The 22,914-nt window shown below is 39.7% G+C and overlaps 1 long non-coding RNA gene and 1 other non-coding gene across 2 annotated transcripts in view; one reads left to right on the top strand and one right to left on the bottom strand.

The window, feature by feature from the left end:
• Window positions 1-22,914, top strand: part of LOC104973994 (uncharacterized) — a 53,487-nt gene that overhangs the window by 6,769 nt on the left and 23,804 nt on the right. The window contains exon 2 of the long non-coding RNA XR_811073.4: window positions 20,891-21,073. This is a non-coding gene — a long non-coding RNA (uncharacterized lncRNA). The remainder of the gene's footprint in view (window positions 1-20,890; window positions 21,074-22,914) is intronic.
• On the bottom strand, window positions 4,643-4,715 carry TRNAS-GGA (transfer RNA serine (anticodon GGA)). Its single transcript has one exon. It is a non-coding gene; the product is annotated as a tRNA-Ser (tRNA).

Here is a 22,914-nt window from a genome sequence, read left to right as displayed (position 1 = left end):
GTGAAGCCCCATATACCTATCAGAATTGCCAAAATCCAGAACATTGACAACACCAAATGCCGACAAGCATATGGAGTAACAAGAAATTTCATTCAGTACTGGTGGGGTGCAAAATGGCACAGCCACTTTGGAATAGAGTTTGTCAGTTTCTTACAAAACTAAACATACAGTTACCATATGATCAAGCAATGGCACTTCTTGATATTTAACTAAATGAGCTGGAAACTCGTGTCCACAGGGAAACCTGCACTCCCATGTTTATAGCAGTTTATTCACAATTGCCAAATCTTGGAAGCAACCAAGATGTTATAGATGAATGAATATATAGCAATGAAATATTACTCAGTACTAGAAAGAAATGACCAATTAGCCCACGAAAAAGCATGCTGCTAAGTCGCTTCAGTCACGTCTGACTCTGTGCGACCCCATAGACGGCAGCCCATCAGGCTCCGCCATCCCTGGGATTCTCCAGGCAAGAACACTGGAGTGGGTTGCCATTTCCTTCTCCAGAAAAAACATGGAAAACCCTTAAATGCATTTTATTAATGGAAAGAAGTCAGTCTGAGAAGGTAACATATGGTATGGTTCTAACTAAATGAAAAGGCAAAACTGTGAAGATCTTTAAAAAAAATCAGTGGTTGACAAAGGGATGATGAACAGATGTAGCAGAGAGGATTTTCAGGGCAGTGAAAATACTGTACATGATAATATAATGATGGATATATGCTATTATACTTTTCTCTAAACCCATAGAATATGTAACACCGAGAACAAATCCTCATGTGATCTATGGACTTTAGGTGACTATGATGTGTCAGAGTAGGCTAATCAGTTGTAACAAATGCACCACCATAGTGGGGGATGTTGACAATGAGAGACCACATGTATGATGGAAGGGGTTGTATGGGAAATCTCTGTACCACTCCCTCAACTTTGCTGTGAATCCAAAATTGCTTTAAAAAAAGAAAAACAAATTATTTTGAATAGCTAGCATATTTGTCACATTTCTTAGGCATGATGGTGGATTCTGACTTTTTCGAGTGTTTATATGATTCATTTGTTTTCCTGGTCTGGCTATGTTGGAGATAATTTGTCAACACACTCTTTTAGCCTCAAATGATTAAAAATATTTCAGGATATTCAAAAGTCATCCAAAAAAGGAGAAGTCTTAGCAAACTGAACAATTCTAGAGGCTGTAGCCTCTGTGTGTGGAGCACTGGGCTGGGTCTTTGGTGCTGCCCATGAGCTTTCTCTATTGTGGCAGGCGGGGGTTACTCGTGGTGGTGTGTGTGGGCTTTTCATTGCAGCAGCTTCTCTTGTTGCAGAGCATGGGCTCCACGCGTGAGGGCTTCAGTAGTTGCAGCTTATGGGCTCTAGAGAGCCGTCTCAACTATTGTGTGGCACGGGCTTAGTTGCCCTGTGGCGTGTGGAATCTTCCCAGACCAGGAATCAAACCTATATCCCCTTCATTGGCAGGTGGATCTTTAACCACTGGACCACCAGGGAAGTCCTGTTGGGTCTTTAATATTCAACCATTCCTAGTGCAAGCATAGCATTTGGCACTTAGGTATAAGTAGCTCCACAAATGTGTGTTGTGTTAGTTCGCTTTAAGTGTATCTCCTTTAGGACAGATGGTACATGTCTACAACTTGAGATGGCTTTAGATGAAACTGAATGGGAGGGGTTAAATTAAAGCACTCCATTGAAAGGCTGCATTTTCCATGTTGCCTCCTAAGTGTCTCAGTAGATAAACACTAGTTGATTACAACTGAGTGACACAGAGCCTTGAATGGAGTTTAGAGGATTGATTAATATATCTCAGAAAGCCAAGTCAAATACCATGTAAATGACTCCTGGAGGGAAAGAAGAAGTCCCTGGCCAAATTTCCATAAGTTCCTAAGTTGATTTTGCCTTTCTATGGCCTCATCTGGTTATGGGGTTTTCTGCAGCCTGCTGTAGTTAAGACACCCATACAGTGTCCTAACTAAATCATACCTTCATAAAATAAGCAAATATTGCTGAACCTTGACTACACATCAGACACAAAGCTGGGTGCTGGAAACATGAAAAAGATGTGCTTCAGACCAGCAAGAGTTCACACTCTAGTTAGAAAGGCAGGCTGGTGTGATGAGCATAGGCATGTGCAGGAAAGAGGCTTGGAGGAGCTGGAAAATCTCTGCTTTTTGAATCAGAGACTGTGATTTGACTCCAGACCCTCCTGACTTTAAGGTGAATATTCTTTGACAAGTTATTAATTCTCTTTAAAATTCAGTTTTATTTGCTTCAAAATGATGGTGATGACACTTAGATATGCTATCTGTAAGGCACTTGGCACAGAGGAGACTCCTGATATATGATTATACATACTTGCATGTCTAGGTGGGATAACCCAGGGATGGTTGTGTCTTGCACAAGCCCAGACCACGGCTTCTACCACTGTCAGGGTAGTATGTATGTGCATGCGTGATAAGTTGCTTCAGTCATGTCTGACTCTGCAACGTGCCAGGCTCCTCTGTCCATGGGATTCTCCAGGCAAGAATACTGGAGTGAGTTGCCATGCCCTTCTTCAGGGGATCTTCCTGACCCAGGGATCAAACCCATGTCTCTTGTGTCTCCTGCATGGGCAGACAGTTTCATTACCACTAGTGCCACCTGAGGAGCCCCAGGGTCACTTCATAGCCACTAAATCCTCTGATGTTTTTATTTCACTACTGAGCTCTCCTCACTTTCTAGGAAATTTGATGTGGAAATTTGAAGGATGCTGTAAACACTGGATGTTCTTAGGTGGTTTTCAGAAAAGAAGAAAAACACAGGAGACAAGAAGAAAAAAAAAGAGACATAGACTTTAAACTGTCATCAATCCCTGCTGTCATCTCAAGCTGGGCTGCTTTTCCTGGTCTCACATGACAGCACCAGAAACAAAGATAATTTTGTGGGCTAGGTGTGTCTGAAACTCTAAGCTGATAGGTATATAGGGCCATGTAAAAATAGGAACCATTAAAGTTTCAAAACTCAGTTCAGACCTCAAAATCAGAAACAAATCCTTCTTCTTTCCTAAATTCAGATTTGGAGCAGATTCTTATCCTCTATGAACTGAACTGAACCTACTCTTATTTGGAGCTATGTCATAGGGAGGATAATATCCTCCCCACGCCCTCCAGAGAGGCCCATTTCCTAAACCTTGGAAACTGTGAATGTATTAGATTACTTAGGAAAAGGAGTACGTCAAGGCTGTATATTGTCACCCTGCTTATTTAACTTATATGCAGAGTACATCATGAGAAATGCTGGACTGGAAGAAACACAAGCTGGAATCAAGATTGCCAGGAGAAATATCAATAACCTCAGATATGCAGATGACACCACCCTTATGGCAGAAAGTGAAGAGGAACTCAAAAGCCTCTTGATGAAAGTGAAAGTGGAGAGTGAAAAAGTTGGCTTAAAGCTCAACATTCAGAAAACAAAGATCATGGCATCCGGTCCCATCACTTCATGGGAAATAGATGGGGAAACAGTGGAAACAGTGTCAGACTTTATTTTGGGGGGCTCTAAAATCACTGCAGATGGTAACTGCAGCCACGAAATTAAAAGACGCTTACTCCTTGGAAGGAAAGTTATGACCAACCTAGATAAAATATTGAAAAGCAGAGACATTACTTTGCCAACTAAAGTCCGTCTAGTCAAGGCTATGGTTTTTCCTGTGGTCATGTATGGATGTGAGAGTTGGACTGTGAAGAAGGCTGAGCGCCGAAGAATTGATGCTTTTGAACTGTGGTGTTGGAGAAGACTCTTACGAGTTCCTTGGACTGCAAGGAGATCCAACCAGTCCATTGTGAAGGAGATCAGCCCTGGGATTTCTTTGGAAGGAATGATGCTAAAGCTGAAACTCCAGTACTTTGGCCACCTCATGCGAAGAGTTGACTCATTGGAAAAGACTCTGATGCTGGGAGGGATTGGGGGCAAGAGGAGAAGGGGACCACAGAGGATGAGATGGCTAGATGGCATCACTGACTCTGACATGAGTCTGGGTGAACTCCAGGAGTTGGTGATGGACACGGAGGCCTGACATGCTGCGATTCATGGGGTCACAAAGAGTCGGACAGATTGAGCGACTGAACTGAACTGAAAGTGGAAAAGGGAGACTGAAAAGAAAGTAAGTGGGAGAGGTAACTATGAAAGGAAAGTAAGTGGGAGAGATAACAGAAATGCAACATTGTTGTCTTGAGATAGAAGGGGCCACAAGTCAAGGAATGTGAGCACTCTCTAGGAGCTGAAAAGGCAAGAGAATGAATTTCCCCCAAGGCCTCCAGAAAGGAATACAGTTGTGGGAAACCTCAATTTTAGTTCAGGGAGACCCATTGCAGACTTCTGACTTCCAGAACTATACAATTAAACATTTTGTTGTTTTATGCCACTAAATTTTTGTGGTGATTTGTTATAGCAGATGTGGGAAATAAATACAAGTTGGGACCACAGACTGGATCAAGATTCCTGAAATTTACTGGAACCTAGTGAAATGAAGTCATTCTGTCGTGTCTGACTCTTTGCGACCCCATGGACTGTAGCCTACCAGGCTCCTCCCTCCACGGGATTCTCCAGGCAAGAATACTGGAGTGGGTTGCCATTTCCTTCTCCAGGGAATCTTCCCAACCCAGGGATCGAACCTGGGTCTCCTGCATTCCAGGCAGATGCTTTAACCTCTGAGCCACCGGCAATTTGGAACTGGAACCTAAGCAGGACTCATTTGTGAATTGTTCACTGGCCAGAAAATCATACCAAATCTTTGTCAGTAATTTCTCTAACAAAAGACCCAGACAACAAAAGTGCTCCCTACATTTACTCTTGTTAAGTCAAAAATATATTAATAATAGCTACTAATTTATATAATATTTTCACATTAATGATGCAAAATAGAAAAAAGCTATTATTTGCTGTTCAAAGCCAAATACCTTTTAAACATTATTTAATTAATTTTCAAAATAACTCTAGGAGGTGTATGCAATTTTTCTCTTGCTTTCATAGGTAAGGATACTGATCTTCACAGGATCATAAAAGAAATGAGAAATGGGATACAAGTGTGTCTGAATTCCTAAGTTTACACTCACTCTCAACTTTTATTTTAAGCTCTTAAAAACAAATGTATCTATTTCAAAATTATTAAACCAGAAATGTACTACATCTGAAGGGCCTCTCAAGCTGAGACCCACACATACACACACACACACACACATATATATACATATATTACATTCAGACCAAGGTAAATGAAAGTTTTCAGTATTCAAGCATTCAAACTTTATAAAAGAAAAACATTACTTTATTACATAAGAATTACTGTAAAATTCATTTGAGAACATTTATCCCTAAATGAATATAAAGCATATTTTTATGGCTAAAATGTAGATTCAAACTGTATCTTCTGAGAAATTAGCATAATAATACCTTCCTATAAGTCTGTGTGTTCGCCAGATTAGATTAGGCAATGAATATGAAAAACACTTTGTAAACTCTGAAGTGTTTTGTGTATGTATTCATTGTTTGCTATTTCTTATAAACCTACTAGTAACAACACACATTTCTGTAGCCCATGGAATGTTTAAGGCTCTTCAAATATATACTCTCTCATTTAATATAATTTCTAAAGGTGAGCAAGAAGGCATTCCTCAGGAATGAAGAATAGAGGCTCAAAGTTTAGATTCTTTCAAAAAACATTTACCAAAGCCAGCTATGTGGCATTACCATGTGAGACACAGAACACAAAAGATTGATTAAATGTGAATTTTTCCATAAAGAGCTCACCATTTACTGGGAACAAATAGAGTATAAATAATTTCAATATGATGGAAGGAATGATAGTATTAAATGACTGCACAGTGCCACACAGAGAGTTGTTCAGTCACCCAGTGGTGTCCAACTCTTTGTGGCCTCATGGACTGCAGCAGGCCAGGCCTCCCTGTCCCTCACCACCTCCTGGAGTTTGCCAAAGTTCATGTTCATTGCATCAGTGATGCCATCCAGCCATCTCATCCTCTAACATCCTCCTCTTCTGCCCTCAATCTTTCCCAGCAGCAGGGACTTTTCCAATGAGTCATCTGTTCACATCAGATGACCAAAATACTGGAGCCTCAGCTTCATCATCATTCCTTCCAGTGAATATTCGAGGTTGATCTCCCTTAATATTGACTGGCTTGATCTCCTTGCTGTCCGAGAGACTTTCAGGAGTCTTCTCCAGCATCACAGTTTGAAAGGATAAATTTTTTGGCGTTCTGCCTTCTTGACGGTCAGCTCTCAGAACCATATGTCATCCCTGGGAAGACCACAGCCTCGACTATCTGGAGCCTCGACTATTTGTTGGCAGAGTAATGTCTCTGCTATTCAACATGCTGTCCAGGATTGTCATCGCTTTCCTGCCAAGAAGCCATCTTCTTCTGATTTCATGGCTACAGCCAGCGTTTACACTGATTTTGGAGCCCAAGAAGAGGAAATCTGTCACTACTTCTACCTTTTCCCCTTCTATTTGCCATGCAGTAATGGGGCTGGATGCCATGATCTTAGTTGTTTTTTTTTTTTTTTTTAATATTTAGACTTAAGCCAGCTCCTTCACTCTTCTCCTTTACCCTCATCAAGAGGCTCTTTAGTTTCTCTTTGCTTTAGCCAATAGAGTGGTATCATCCAAAAATCCACACAGAAAAAATTAACCCCAATTTCCTGGCTTCTAATCTCTCTTTCTCTCTTTCTTTTCCCCTTTTCAAACACATTCTTCAAGCCTTTTTTTTTTTTTTTTTCCAGTCCTTCTGATCATCTCACTCCTGTGCCAGAAGGTGCCAAGCATCTCTCTGTCTTCTCACAACTCTCCAGATTGAAATCCACCTGGGCAGAGACGATTTGTTTCTTCAGTTCAGTTCAGTCGCTCAGTCGTGTCCGACTCTTTGTGACCCCGTAAATTGCAGCACGCCAGGCCTCCCTGTCCATCACCAACTCCCGGAGTTCACCCAGACTCATGTCCATCGAGTCAGTGATGCCATCCAGCCATCTCATCCTCTGTCGTCCCCTTCTCCTGCTGCCTCCAATCCCTCCCAGCATCAGAGTTTATTCCAATGAGTCAACTCTTCGCATGAGGTGGCCAAAGTCCTGGAGTTTCAGCTTTAGCATCATTTCTTCCAAAGAAATCCCAGGGCTGATCTCCTTCACAATGGACTGGTTGGATCTCCTTGCAGTCCAAGGAACTCGCAAGAGTCTTCTCCAACACCACAGTTCAAAAGCATCAATTCTTCGGTGCACAGCCTTCTTCACAGTCCAACTCTCACATCCATACATGACCACTGGAAAAACCATAGCCTTGACTAGACAGACCTTAGTTGGCAAAGTAATGTCTCTGCTTTTGAATATGCTATCTAGGTTGGTCATAACTTTCCTTCCAAGGAGTAAGCATCTTTTAATTTCATGGCTGCAGTCACCATCTGCAGTGATTTTGGAGCCCCCCAAAATAAAGTCTGACACTGTTTCCACTGTTTCCCCATCTATTTCCCATGAAGTGATGGGACCGGATGCCATGATCGTTGTTTTCTGAATGTTGAGCTTTAAGCCAACTTTTTCACTCTCCACTTTCACTTTCATCAAGAGGCTTTTGAGTTCCTCTTCACTTTCTGCCATAAGGGTGGTGTCATCTGCATATCTGAGGTTATTGATATTTCTCCTGGCAATCTTGATTCCAGCTTGTGTTTCTTCCAGTCCAGCATTTCTCATGATGTACTCTGCATATAAGTTAAATAAGCAGGGTGACAATATACAGCCTTGACGTACTCCTTTTCCTATTTGGAACCAGTCCGTTGTTCCATGTCCAGTTCTAACTGTTGCTTCCTCACTTGCATACAAATTTCTCAAGAGGCAGATCAGGTGGTCTGGTTTTCCCATCTCTTTCAGAATTTTCCACAGTTTATTGTGATCCACACAGTCAAAGGCTTTGGCATAGTCAATAAAGCAGAAATAGATGTTTTTCTGCAACTCTCTTGCTTTTTCCATGATCCAGCGGATGTTGGCAATTTGATCTCTGGTTCCTCTGCCTTTTCTAAAACCAGCTTGAACATCTGGAAATTCACAGTTCACGTATTGCTGAAGCCTGGCTTAGAGAATTTTGAGCATTACTTTATAGCATGTGAGATGAGTGCAATTGTGTGGTAGTTTGAGCATTCTTTGGCATTGCTTTTCTTTGGGATTGGAATGAAAACTGACCTTTTCCAGTCCTGTGGCCACTGCTGAGTTTTCCAAATGTGCTGACATACTGAGTGCAGCACTTTCACAGCATCATCTTTCAGGATTTGGAATAGCTCAAGTGGAATTCCATCACCTCCACTAGCTTTGTTCATAGTGATGCTTTCTAAGGCCCACTTGACTTCGCATGCCAGGATGTCTGGCTCTAGGTCAGTGATTACACCATCGTGATTATCTTGGTCATGAAGATCTTTTTTGTACAGTTCTTCTGTGTATTCTTGCCACCTCTTCTTAATATCTTCTGCTCCTGTTAGGTCCATACCATTTCTGTCCTTTATCAAGCCTGTCTTTGCATGAAATGTTCCCTTGATATCTCTAATTTTCTTGAAGAGATCTCTAGTCTTTCTCATTCTGTTGTTTCCCTCTATTTCTTTGCATTGATCGCTGAGGAAGGCTTTCTTATCTCTTCTTGCTATTCTTTGGAACTCTGCATTCAGATGCTTTGTTTCTTCAGATGCCCTCAAATCATATTGTCTACAGCAGTCATAAGGAGTGATAAAAATGGGTAGAGCTAGAGGCTTATATTCTTCTCTGCACCTACCAATATGATGGACTCTTAGTATATAGGCTCACTTATTTATTCATTCATTTAGAAAATGCTCACTTAACACCTACTATGTTGTAGGTAACATTCTAAGTGCTGAGAGTGTAGAAATAGCATCACTAATTGTAATAGCTACTGTCTTCAGTGCACTTATCATGGACCAAGCATTCTTGAGGGCTTCCCTGGTGGCTCAGATGGTAAAGAATCTATGTGCAAGGCAAGAGACCCAAGTTCAATCCCTGAGTCAGGAAGATCCCCTGGAGAAGGGAATGGCTACCTACTCCAGTATTCTTGCCTAAAGAATCCCATGGACAGAGGAGCCTGGCAGACTATAGTCCATGGGGTTGCAAAGAGTCAGACCTGACTGAGTGACTAAGCACACATGTGCAAGTATTCTTATAAATATTTTGCTTACGTTAATTTAATTCTGATGACAAAAATAATACTGTTGTCATTGTTTGAATGAGGGAACTGAGAAAAAGATTAGGTAATTGGCACAAGGGACACTTAGTAAATGGATAAGCCATAATTTAAACTCAGCCTGGCTTGGGCCAACGCACTTAACCATTAGAATAATCCAGGACTTTGAGAAGAAACTCTTTTGCAGTCCTCATTTCTGAGAATTTTATCTTGAAAGAGTCTCAAATTTTATCACTTTATTGTGTATAATGATATCATGTGCTTTTTCTCCCCTGTTCTGATAATATATTAACTATCCTGATTAACTTTTTGAAAGACAAATACACATTATGATCTCAAAATAAATTCCACTTGGCCGTGATTTTTGTTTGCTTAGGATTTTACTTATAATTTATGAGTAACATAGGCTTGTATTTTTATTTTATTTTTTTTACTTATCCTTTTCTGCTTTTGGTATAGGGTCAGACTGTTTTCATAATATGTTAGAGTGTTCCTGTTCACCACTATCTGAAAGATTTGTGTAAGACATTATTTTTCTTGAAAATGCTTGTAGGAACACACTAATGAAATAATTTAGGCCAGAAATTTCCCTTTCCTACTTTGGTATGTTACTTTGCTTGTTTGAGGGAAGATTTTTAATTGCAGTTTCAATTTCTGAGATTTGGGGATCTAGTCATATTGTTATTTATTGATTGATTAATTCCATTGTGGTCACTGTATGAATTCAATCTTTTGAAATTTATGTGGATTTGCTTTTTTGCTTAGTGTAATGTCTGTTTTGGTAAATATCCCAAAAACATTTGAAAATACTATGTATTCTACAGTTTTTTGGTTGTAGTTTTGGCGCATAAGGTCAATTAGTTCAAATTAGTTAAGAGGGTTTTAACGTAAATATTCTCTCTCCCATATGACTTTTGCTTTGCTCTTTAAAAAGTATATTTTAGACTCTACAGCAATAATTGATATTCTGTCTGCCTTTCCAATTAATTCTGTTTTTTATATGTATCTTGAACTATTTAGGCACGTATACATTTGGGCTTGTTATGACTTCCTATTGACTGTTTCCTTTTTCTTTATAAAAGATTCTTATTTCTTTGTTTAATACATTCATCAGTGTCTGTTTTCTCTTATACTAATACAGTCATATCAGCTTTTGTTTGGTTAGTGTTTGCATGCTATATATTACTCTCATTGTTATTATCTTACATTTAATCTATGTTGTTAAAGGTCAAGTATATCTCTCCTAAACACACACTTGACTCTTGAATATATATATTTATTTTTCTTAGTGTCATAACTTTGCATTTCCTTTGGGTCATTACATAGCTTACATTTAGTGTAATTACTGAGATCAACTTAAGTCTGCTATTTTAATATTTGCTTTCTAACTGTTCAAACTGTGGCTTGTTTCCTGTTCTTCCTTTTCGATTTTTAGGATTAGTCAAGAAACATTAGTATTCTGTTTTTTTTTTTCCTGTATTCAATTTTACTTACATTTGTATTATTTGTAGTGATATGTTGATTATATGTTCTTAACTTATTGCTGCTACTGCTGCTGCTGCTAAGTCGCTTCAGTCATGTTCGACTCTTCACGACCCCATGGACTGCAGCCCACCAGGCTCCTCTGTCCATGGGATTTCCCAGGCAAGAGTACTGGAGTGGGGTGCCATTGCCTTCTCCGTAACTTATTGCAGCCTACCTTAAATTAGCTCTCTACCAATTCTTGTAAGACCCTTACAACAATTTAATCCATTTAGTCCATTCTCTTATTTCATTTTATTTATACATAGTTAACACCCAAAGTACATTGTTTTTATTGTTTAACAACTGTAATATTTTACAGTTATCCAGTATGCATCCCTTCTCATGTTTTCATTTTTTTCTGAAATTTCATGTTTTTATACGATTTTCCTTCAATGTGCAAAACTTGCTTTAGAATGTCTTACAGTGTGAACCCAATATCAATACACTCTCTGAAACTCATCTGAAAATATTTTAATTTCATCTTCACTTTTTGGAAGGCAGCTATACTCACCACTATACTTCCAAAGCTGCCATTTCACCTTCATTTTTAATCATATTTTTGTTGAATATAGAATTTTCATTTTTGTTTTTCTTTTAGCACTTTAAAGATGCTTTTCCAGTATCTTCTGTTTTTCATAGTTATTATTTGAAAGTTTTCTGACAGTTGAAAACAATGTGCCTTTTTCTATCATACCTTCAAAAATATTTGCCTTCAGTCTTCAGAAATTCAATTATTGTGTCAATATGTCTTCTTGAATCTCTAAGTTTTATCTTTCATTAGTTTTGTAAACTTATCAGTAGCTTTTCAATATTGCTTCTCCTTCTTCTTTCCTTCAGAGATTCCAGATATATGTTTGTTAGCAGATTTTACAGTTTCCCATGATTCTATTGTAATCTGTTCAGATTTCTTCATTTTTCGGACTCCACTTTAGTTTAAATAACTCCTATTGATCTTTCTACATATTCACTAATTGTCTTTTCTGCTGTTACAAATAATGAGTTCTTAATTTATGATATTATATATTTTTGTTTTAGAATATCCATTTGGTTTGTTTTAAACATTGCATCTCTTGTTAGAGTTACCTATTGATTCATATTTTCCTCGTTTAAAAAATATGTGTATTTACTTTAAAGCATTTCTAATGAGTAATACACTAATCTATTTTTATTGGCTATTTTCTCTATTGATTATGAGTTCTATTTTTCTCCTTCATATTTCAAACCATTTTTATTGAAGTATAACCCTTCTGTAAAGGACCATAAGGACTAAAGATGGTTTGCTTTTCCCTGATGGTATTTCTCTCCTCTAGTAGGCAGAATCATGAGCCAACTTGATTTATTCAGCAAGCAAGCTAGGTCAAGATTGGTTTGCAACCCTAGTCAGACTCAGTTTACCTCTGGTTACAAATCTCTCAAAGGCGAGAACTTTCCTGTGTTTTATTAAAGACCCAAACTTGTAGCAGAATTTTGGCTTAGAGTACTGTTGATTCGCATGCTTCCTTGGCATTCTGCAAAAATCCTCTTTCTCTCTTTGGGAAATCAAACTTATCATTGGTAGCTCCTCTAGATTCTAATTTTCCACATAAGTCTGAATGGTTATCAAATATTAGCTTCCTCACCAGTATTCTCATATGAAAGAACGGATCTTTAAACTATGCTCAGATTCTGCAAATATTCCCAGTGAGTAAAATACTCCTTAAATTCCACCAAGTGAAATGGATTTTTTCCCTGTTTAGATTAATTCTTCTAGACCTTTTACATGTACAAAGCTCTTCAGTGATTAAAAAAGTATAACATTTATAATTTATCCATTTTTCTAATTGCTATTATGGGGAAAATAGTCTACCAATAGATTTTAAAATTTAACAGGGAATAGAAGTCCATATATTGATTTTGTAAGTAGAAAATTCAACTACATTAAATTTTAAAAATAAATTTAAATAGTAAAATTATAAAGCAATGTTGTACACTATTTAAATCCTATCAATGTCCTTATTTGTAAAATTTATAACTTGACTATGAAATAAATAAGAGAAAGCAATTTCAGAGCATTTTGGTAAATAAAGTTTGTCTTGCAAAACTGCCCGTTGAGTAATAGTAATAGGATCTATCTCTTCATGATTCTTCTAATAAATTTTTTATTAAACAGCTATTACGTACTATGTACCACATCAGTGCTGTGGATTGTACTGAATATAAGAATAATAAATTCCAGGTTCAGAAGGAGGTTGATAGTCTCATGAATGTCACTTATGCAGAGGTTACGTCTTGCTGAAGGGATTGACAGTGCAAAGAAATACAATTTATTAATGTCATTGTCTTATGACAGTGAGTCACCTGGGTGTGTCAGCAGCCCTCAAGAGAAAACCTATGTCCCAAAGAGGTGTTTTTAAGACTGTTGACAAAGAGAAGTATCTCTTTTTAATAAATGTAAAATGACATCTTATAAAGTTAACGTGGCATAAAACTATAAAATGCAAAACTATTGTAAAGGCCAATTATTGAGAAAATTGATTGTGCAGCATGTTAGCAAGTTTCATAACTGACTTGTAGAAGCAGAGTAGTAACATAAAATATATAATATGCAAATAATCAAACAGCAAAAGAGAAGCTAGAAAAATTTCAGGGCAGAGAAAGTAAAACTACCACCTAGATGTGGTGAGACTCTTTATGTATATTGATTCTTTGGGATTTAAAATATAAAAAGACAAATCCTGAAAAAAATGAACACCGAGGACCCTAAAATCAGAATTCTAAGAGTATAAAGATATCGTCCTTGAAAAATCCCTTGTGTTACTCTCTAGCTTCCTTGATAGGAAGACATTGGTAAAAAATAAAAGTGTTTATTTTTACAGAAAAGTTTCTATTAGTTGGAAATTGTTATATTAAAGGATATAATGATGATAATAATAACTTACATTTGTTAAGCACTATTAAGTGCCGGTCCCTGCTCTTTATATGTGATTTATGTGTTTCAGCTCTTGTGATTTAATCCTGGACTCATAAGTTAGATACTGTACTACCACCATTCTCATTTTGCTGATGAGGAAAAAGGCAGTTTTTCCTCTTTTAATCCTCTTCAGTAATTCCTTTCATCCTCATCAATTATACTGAGGTTGAATACTATTACTGTTTCCATTTTATGGGTGAAGAATTTACTAAAATTCTTCAATTAACCTAAAAATTAACTCAGTCAATGTCACACTAGGAAACTGTGATGCCAAATTCAACTCAGATATTCTGGGTCCAGAACCATTGCTTTTAATCACTAACACTAAACCATGTCCAATTTAAAAGGAGTACTATAACAGTAATATTTTTTAAAGTGTTTATATCGGTCAGTTTATAAAATTACCATGACAGATTACTCAAAGAAACTAGCTGCTTTCGGAGTTCCTCAAACTTTTAAAGACATATATGAGTTGAAATCATTGACCTAACATGGTTTACTCATGTTCTTAAAAAGTCTCCTCAATGCCGCATTATTCACCAGTGTTTATGTTCTTTATGGTCTTTCTTCTTCACCAGATTCTCAGAGGAAAATATATTCTTCTTTTCTTTGTTGTTTATTATGTAACTGCTAACCTTTTTCACCTGTTCCAAGACCTCATTCCATCAACCATCTTTGCCACTCCCCTATATATTCAACCCATGCCAGTTTTTTGTTTGTTTGCTTTAGTTTTCAAGTTTTGCTGTAACAAGGTACAGCATCTCAGCCAATAAAACTAATATTTCCCTAATCCTATAAAGATAAAAATAACACCTTCTCCAATCCTATTAATTTTTAATATCTTGAAAATGAAAGTGAAGTCGCTCAGTTGTGTCTGACTCTTTGCAACCCCGTGGACTGTAGCCCACCAGGCTCTCCGTCCATGGGATTCTCCAGGCAAGAATACTGGAGTGGGTTGCTATTTCCTTCTCCAGGGGATCTTCCCAACCCAGGGATCGAACCCAGGTCTCCCGCATTGCAGGCAGATGCTTTAACCTCTGAGCCACTTATTCAGCTTTATTGAAAAGGGAGTTTATACTAAGTCTTCCTATATGAAAGAGTTGTTTGCTTGCAACCAAAAGAGCTTAACACTGACTAACTTAATAAAATAAGAATATATTGGGAAGATGTATGATACCTAACAGGACAGAAGCTGTACCTTTGGAAGGACTTTCTGGCTTTCTGACTGTCCAAACATTTCATCTTCAATATGGCATTTCTTACCCATCTTCCTATTAGGTGGTGCTCTTGGGCTGGCTCTGACTAAAAGTCTGTTGGTATTATAAATAAATCTTATTTATAGTGAGGGCATAGAATTGCTGATGCAAGGTTCTCTATTACTCTGCTACATTAACTGTCATAGGTTGAGTTCTCCAGGAAGAAATACTGAGATAGAGTTGAGTCATGAGTATTTTTAACATGCACACATAGATGCGTGCATGCTCAGTCATGTCCAACTCTTTGTGACACCATGGACTGTCACATGCCAGGCTCCTCTGATCATGGAATTGTCCAGGCAAAGAGTACTTCAGTGGGTTACCATTTCCTCCTCCAGGGGATCTTCCCAACCCAGGAATTGAATCCACATCTAGTCTCCTGTGTCTCCTGCATTGGCAGGTGGATTCTTTACCACTTTGCCACCTAGGAAGCCCTTCACAGCTTTTTATTAGGCATCAATACCTGCTAAGGGAAGAGGGTGCAAGTCAATTTGGACAGAGAAAGAACTTGTCTGCAATGCAGATCCAAAAAAGCCTAAGCCAACCCAGGGGAAGATTTGGAATAAGTATATAGTTCCCATTACAATCTGAGTTGAGCAGAAATGGCCAGGTCTTTGTAATCCCAACTTGCTCCATATCAGAGCTGCCCAGGGAAAGGCAGGACCTTCGGCATGGGGACTCTCTACAGTAAAGGTAGGCCTTGAAGTTTCTGATAACTGAGGCTGTCTGGTTACGTCACTCTCCATAGCTGGGAAGCAAGTCCTTCCTTAAGGGAAATCTGGGTGGAGCATCCCTGTGTCTACCACAAATATCCGAGATGATTGAGTTTGGTTACTATGATTCGTATGCCTAGATGTATACGGCTAGCAGAGGAAGGGTATATGAAATAGTATTTTCACCGGAACTGCAAAAGAGGAAATATAATAGTTTCCAAAAGGGAAATGAGATTCTGTTATCAGATAGAAGGTGGAAAGGATATTGGACATGCAGAAACAACAGAGTTTTTATTCTTTATCGTTTTCTCATATCACTTCCACTTTCTAATTGATGGAAGGTGGATTCCTCCCTTTTCAATCTACTTAGATTTTGCTAAGCTCACAAGTATTTTTATTAAGAGAGATGATATCTGCTCCCTCCTAGAAAGTCAGGCTTAAGCACATGACTTTGGCCATTTAGATATAACAGGATGTGGCATGTATAATTGGTTGACAATGTTTCAGGTGTACAGCAAAGTGGTTCAGCTATATGTATATATAAATATAAGAATATATGTGTGTGTATATATATTTATATATTTCAGATTTTTTTCCATTATAGGTTATTACAATATATTGAAAATAGTTCCCTGTGATATATAATAAGTCCTTGTGTATCTATTTTTTTTATATATATAGTAGTGTTATTGTTGTTCAGTAGCTAAGTCGTGTCTGACTCTTTGCAACCCCATGGACTACAGCATGCCAGACTTCTCTGTCCTTCATTATCTCCTGGAGCTAGCTCACACTCATGTCTATTGAGTCAGTGATGTTATCTAATCATCTTATCCACTGTCACCTGCTTCTCCTCTTGCCCTCAACCTTTCCCAGCATCAGGGTCTTTTCCAAGGAGTCAGCTCTTCACATCAGATGGCCAAAGTATTGGAGTTTCAGCTACAGCATCAATCCTTCCAATGAATATTCAGGACTGATTTCTTTTAGGATTGACTGGTTTGATCTCCTTACTGTCCAAGGGACTCTCAAGAGTCTTCTCTAGCACCACAGTTCGAAAACATCAGTTCTTCAGTGCTCACCCTTCCTAATGGTTCAATGAGCACATCCATACATGACTACTGGAAAAACCATAGATTTGACAAGATGGACCTTTGTTGGCAAAGTAATGTCTCTACTTTTTCATATGCTGTCTAGGTTTGTCATAGCTTTTCTTCCAAGGAGCAAGTGTCTTTAAATTTCATGGCTGTAGTCAGCATCTGCAGTAATTATGGAGTCCAAGAAAATAAAATCTGTCAGTTTCCACTTTTTCCCTATTTGCCATAAAATGATGGGACAGGATGCCATGATCTTAGTTTTTTGACTGTTGAGTTTTAAGCCAGATTTTTCACTCTCCTCTTATAGTAGTGTATAGCTCTCAATTCCAATCTCTTAATTTATCAGCTTTAAGAAAAGCTGGTCATTCTGCCTTGTTCTTTTTCTGTTCTTCAATGAACCTATGTCCAAATAGTAGCTGTTGTGCCTGGACCCCAGAGTGGGGACAGGAAGCAGCGTAGCAGACAACCAATAATAGAGAAACAGAAACTGAGGGTTTGAGGTATATGATCATAGTGAGGGCTCGGTGGACTTGGAACAGGAATTCATATCCCACTTACATTTTGTTGGATGTCCTATCCAATCCCAGAGTCTCAGACTCAAATGGCTTTAGAAACTAGACAGGTGATTTCACATTATTCCAAAGCCAGTGGTCATTTTGTTAGGGACAGCTGGTGCCCAAAGAGAAAAGGAATTATATATGCTTGGCTGAAAGTATTCCAGTTCAAATGGTTTGTAAAATCTCCACCCAACGGAAACCCATCTTCTGGATGAAATCAATCCTAGGATCACCAGTTGACCCTCCAGCTCCACCAAGTAGACCTCTCAGTGTGGCCTAGGGTGGCACTTCCTACAAGCTTATAAGGATTAGTTCTTAACACACTGAAGCCTGAATTCCAAGCAACCAGGCAGGTTCTTTCTAAAGGGAGATCAGTGCTCATGAAGAGCATTGTACCTTTGAACCTTAGTACAAAGAATGGAATTTAAGCCATCCCAGTACAGTTTCATGAATAAAGTTTAATTTTTCTCATTATTTGCTCTAAGAAAAGAAAACAAACAAACAGATTTCTGCCCAAATGTCTAAGTTCCTTTCATCCCTGGCATCCTGAAATTCTTGTTTAAAACAACTTAAATCACCAGAGGAGCGTTAAAGTCCTTTTTAGAGCTAATCTGTTCAGCAATGCCAGAAGAATGCAGACTGAGCAAGCAGCAAGTCTAAGCAAATTCCCTGGGACCAGAGCTCTTGAAGGGACAGAGGGACTATTTTCTTCAACATAAAAGGGAATGGAATACATTTGCTCTATTTTCCACTTTTCCGTTCTGAAATATGAGAGACACTTCGAGTGTGTTCCTTAGGCGTCCTGAAGAATAAACTATTTCTGGCCCCACAAACCCATTTCTTTTTGTGGAAATCAGATTCCACCCTCCCAGGGACTTAGAAGAAAATCAAAGCTTTCAACTCCGGAAACATCCAAATAGCGTCCTTTCCTCAGAGTACGCTGGTAGCTGTGGATCTCCAGCCACACTGTGGGAGTGTGGGTTCATATCCTGCTATTGCTAGGCAGATGACATCACTCTTCTTTTCCATAAAGAGTTGTTCCATCTGTGCTGCTTGCTGAGCAAAACACACGTATGTGGGGCCTGCAGATGAAATATGCCTGCGATGTGGGCCCAGGCCAATTTCGTCTCTTAAAGGAAACAGCAACGCTATTTAAGTGGTACCAATAAAATAACATTTTATCTTCCGAATTTAAAAACAATTCCCAAGCCTGCATGGAATCAACCCTTTCAAATAGTTCAGGAATCTGTTGTTATGTCCTCTGAACATAATAGTTTCATGTTTGGGAGTTGCTAGATCTAACAGAAAATAATAGGGACTTTTCTAATTGCTTGTAACCGGCTAGGCACTTAACATTTAATTCTCATCATAAGCCTTTTCTAACAATGACATGCTTCCCATTTTAGGAGTGATAAAAATTAAAACGGAGGCTCAGAGAGGTTCAATGAACTGTTTAGAGTATTAATACTGGAGCCTGAGCTTTCATCTCTGGAAATCTAATCGTGAACCTGGAGTTCATTCCACCCCTGCTCATCAGAAAACAATTAATAGGTGAAAGGCAAATGAGTATTTTTGATAACACATTTTTTTAAATAGGATGACTTGCCAAATCTCTTCTCTCTGGAATGCTTCACAATCTGCTCCTTCGATTTTTTTTTTTTCCTTCTTGAAGGCAGGCTGGAGTAATAGAAACACGCTCTTGGAGGGCTTTGAAGCACAATAGTATATAAAGATGTGACAGTGACTGCTATCCTGAAAGCACAAACTAAATCTCTAGCAGGGTTTGATCATCTCTGAGTCTAAGCTGGGAGATAAGAGATTTGTGACACTGGCAATGCCGTTAATTCTGGGACAGGGGTACTAATACATTTCCTTGTTCTGTCTGCCTTAAGGCTTTGTCCAAGATACTCAGTGAAAAGAACCTCTTCTCTTTCATATTTTTGGGGAACTCCAATTGATCTCAGCAGCACCCATCTCTCCTCCCCTACCTTTCTACATCTTCCTAGGTGGCAAATGGATGAAAGGATTGACTTCTTGGCCCTTTAGCAGCGGAATAACAATTGTTTCCCATCTCTTCTTTTCTTCCCAACTCCTCCCCTTTCCCCATCCTGGGAAGTTAAGTTTCTTCCACTGAGGTCTTCCCCTATAATCCCAGAGGCCTCTTCTTTTCAGTCCATCTACAGTCATTAACAAATTGAGAATTTCTCCAGAGCTTAAAGTTTGACTCTCTGGAGCTGGGAACAGATAGTGCGAATGATAAAAACAAAACAAAACAGCCTCCCCGCCCACCCAAACAGCTGTCACCAATCACACTCTCCAATCCTCAGGGGGATCCGTTGAGCTTACTAGAGTGAAGGATCAATCTCGAGTTGCCCTGGCAACAGTAATCAGCTTTGAGAACATCCTCCTGGGCTGTTTGGATGCACGGAAAGGAAAAAGCAGGATGGGGAGCAAAGGTTTGTTCTCCCCATGTTTTGAGAAGTCCCTGCACAGCAGTTCACTGTGTTCAACATGAGGAGTACTTGTGGATCTCACAGCATGAAAAGCGTCTGCTGTGATGAGATTGATTTCACTTAAGAGGCCCTTGAAATACACATGCACACCCTAAAGTTTTCAAGGACGTTTATCAGGAGCCAAATTTCCATGGGGAGTTGGAAATCAATTCTTCAACAGCAAACTCCAACCCTGTCAGTTGCTCAGATCCGCATCCCTCATTCTAGGTTGGAAAATGAAAGAATCTCCTGAAATCCACATTGGGAGAGTAAGATGTGGTTGTCAGTGAAGACAAGAAGGCAGGGTTGTCCACCCCCATCCCACACACCCTCATTGATTCCAGCTTTAGCTCTGTGCAAGTTTATTTTTTAAAATGTGGATGCTCCATTTTCAGAGAGTGATCTAAAAATACACTCCTGCATGCCTGTGGCTGTGATGTGTATATAAATCCAAAACCTCAGAATAGAGTGGATTACACTGAGAAGCAGATAGACCAAAAAGCAGAACAGGATGATTCCTTCTACCTTCTGTGTCAGGAGGCGGCACTCATGGCATTAAGCACATCAAATGTTGTCAGAGTTGATTTCATGAATAGGTTTCTGTGAGAAGTAACTTAAAGGACACGGAAGAAGACTGTTTTCCAGGTGTGATCCCATATTGCCATTCTTCTCTGCCCAAAATGACATTTTTGATAAAACTAAAATTGTAAGAATAAAAGCAAACATTGATTAAGGGTGTTCCATGTAAGAATAAAAGCAAACAGTAAGAGTGTTCTATGTACTGGTGTGATCAGACCCCCTGCCCGGAGGTGGCTCTTCTCTCTCTCAGTCTCTGTACATCCCCTGCTGGATCAGTGCTTGCTTCACCTACACCTTACTCACACCACTGACTTTCCTATATACTTGCCCCCACCCCAGTTAGTGATTGTTCTAACCCTTAGATCAGAACATCTCCACCTGATTGCTGATCAAATGGGTAGTGAGAGCGTGCCCCTCGGCCAGTTTCCCTGGTAACCAATGAGCCAACCAATGTCAATTCCCCCTCTAACTGGTAACCTCCCCCTCCCTCCAGGAGCTGCCCTGTCCCGCCTGCTGCCTGCCTGGTACGGTAGACTGTTGTTGTTTTGTGGCTGGAGTGGGAGCTGTCATGTCCCGGGGCCTGCAGGCGTCCTTAACATGGACTCACCGCCAAGTGAGGGTTCTTGGCTTCTCGACAGGGGGAAAGAATTCAAGAGCCAGCCAAGGAAAAGCAAAGGTAAGTTTATTTAGAGGGATACACCTTCCATAGGTGGAAGGCAGACTGTCTCTGAAACTGAGAGCAGGCCCTGATTGATAGCAGTTTTTGCAGGCTAAGTAATTATACACACTAATGAGTGGGAGGAATATTCTTGCTATTTTGTGGAACAGTGAGGGTGTCTGAAACAAAAAAAACAGGGCCACTGCCAACTTCTTGGCTTTTTATGGTCTCTCTTGGAACTGCTGTGGCATAAGAACCAGGTGTGGGTGTGGGGTGGGGGTGACGTTTGCATTCACATGAAGAGATCCTGAGCTCAAGGTCAATGACCGTGCTGCTCTTCCCAAAGCCATCTTGGTTTCGGCTGGTTCAGGCTGGCCTTTCTCGCCTCCCTACAGCTGTGCCCTCTTCAATGACCTAGCCTTTGTGTCCTGCTCCTTTCCCTCCTGTCTCAGTTCCAGGGCCTTGCTTCAAGGTGTAAGATCCCCCATCCATGAAACCACTGAGGTCTGTTGCTAACTCTGGGCTCTTTCTTTGGTCTTGAGGATGGGCAAATACAGGGCCTATAGGCCTGCTGGGTGCAGCCCCAAAATTGCTGGAGCAGCCAGGAGACCAAGGAAACTCCCCAGAACCCTGAGATGTCTAGAAATAAGGACAAGGAATGGAAAGTTCACAGGGGCTGTCCACTTACACGTGCGGCCCAGGAGTCACTGGGTGTAATTCTGAAGGTTATGGAGGACTCCTGTGGTGGCTGACCTCTCTTGGGGGCCACCAGGACAGATGGAGAACTCATAGGCACCCTAATTCTGCTGTGGAGATAGTGACTGCCATTGCAAAGGGGAAAAGTGTTAGATAATATGGCACTGGCCACAGCTGTGGGCTGGCAGTTGCTTTTCATATTAAGAAAGGGCACAGAGGCCAAGTTAACAGCTGAAGTGAAGGTTAGCTTAAATGCTGATTCACGTTCCTCTGGAAGTGAGGCAGGTGCATCTGACTGAGTGATATGTATTATGGTTACTCTTACTTGTTTACACTGAATTGGCTATTTAGAAACTGTCAAAAAAAAAAAAAAAATCCCTGAAAATGCCCTAAATGGGAACCTTTTGACTTTATAAGACAGGTTTCTGCCTACAAGCTTAGAGGAAGTTAACTTTCTAGAAGGAATGTGTATTTCTCTTCCTGTGTTTTTGAGAGAGAAATAATATACCTGGAATCTCAGGAACTTTAATGCTTGAGAGCAAAGGAAAAAAAGCCTTAAATTCTAGCAAGAAAATGGAGATCCTTGTGCCTGTATAGCTATATGTATGTGTTTGCCAACAAAGGTCTGTCTAGTCAAAGCTATGGCTTTTCCAGTGGTCATGTATGGATGTGAAAGTTGGACTGTAAAGGAAGCTGAGTACTAAAGAATTGATGCTTTTGAACTGTGGTGTTGGAGAAGACTCTTGAGAGTCCCTTGGACTGCAAGGAGATCCGACCAGTCCGTCCTAAAGGATATCAGTCCTGGGTGTTCATTAGAAGGACTGATGTTGAAGCTGAAATTCCAGTACTTTGGCCACCTTATGTGAAGAACTGACTCATTGGAAAAGATCCTGATGCTGGGAAAGATTGAAGGTGGAAGGAGGAGGGGATAACAGAAGATGAGATGGTTGGATGGTATCACTGACTTAATGGACATGAGTTTGGGTAAACTCTGGGAGCTGGTGTTGGACAGGGAGGCCTGGTGTGCTGCAGTCCATGGGGTTGCAAAGAGTCGGACACGACTGAGCAAGTGAACTGATGTGTATCTTATAAATATGAAGTGTTTCTGCCTGCAAATGGCATTGCCAAGATTGGTTTGTGGGTGAGCTCTGTTTAATTGGCTT

The sequence above is a fragment of the Bos taurus genome, chromosome 14 (genome assembly GCF_002263795.3).
Source record: "Bos taurus isolate L1 Dominette 01449 registration number 42190680 breed Hereford chromosome 14, ARS-UCD2.0, whole genome shotgun sequence".
Taxonomy (NCBI): Eukaryota; Metazoa; Chordata; class Mammalia; order Artiodactyla; family Bovidae; genus Bos; species Bos taurus.
The sequence above is the reverse complement of the archived record's forward strand: the minus strand, read 5'-3'. Positions and strand labels throughout refer to the sequence as shown.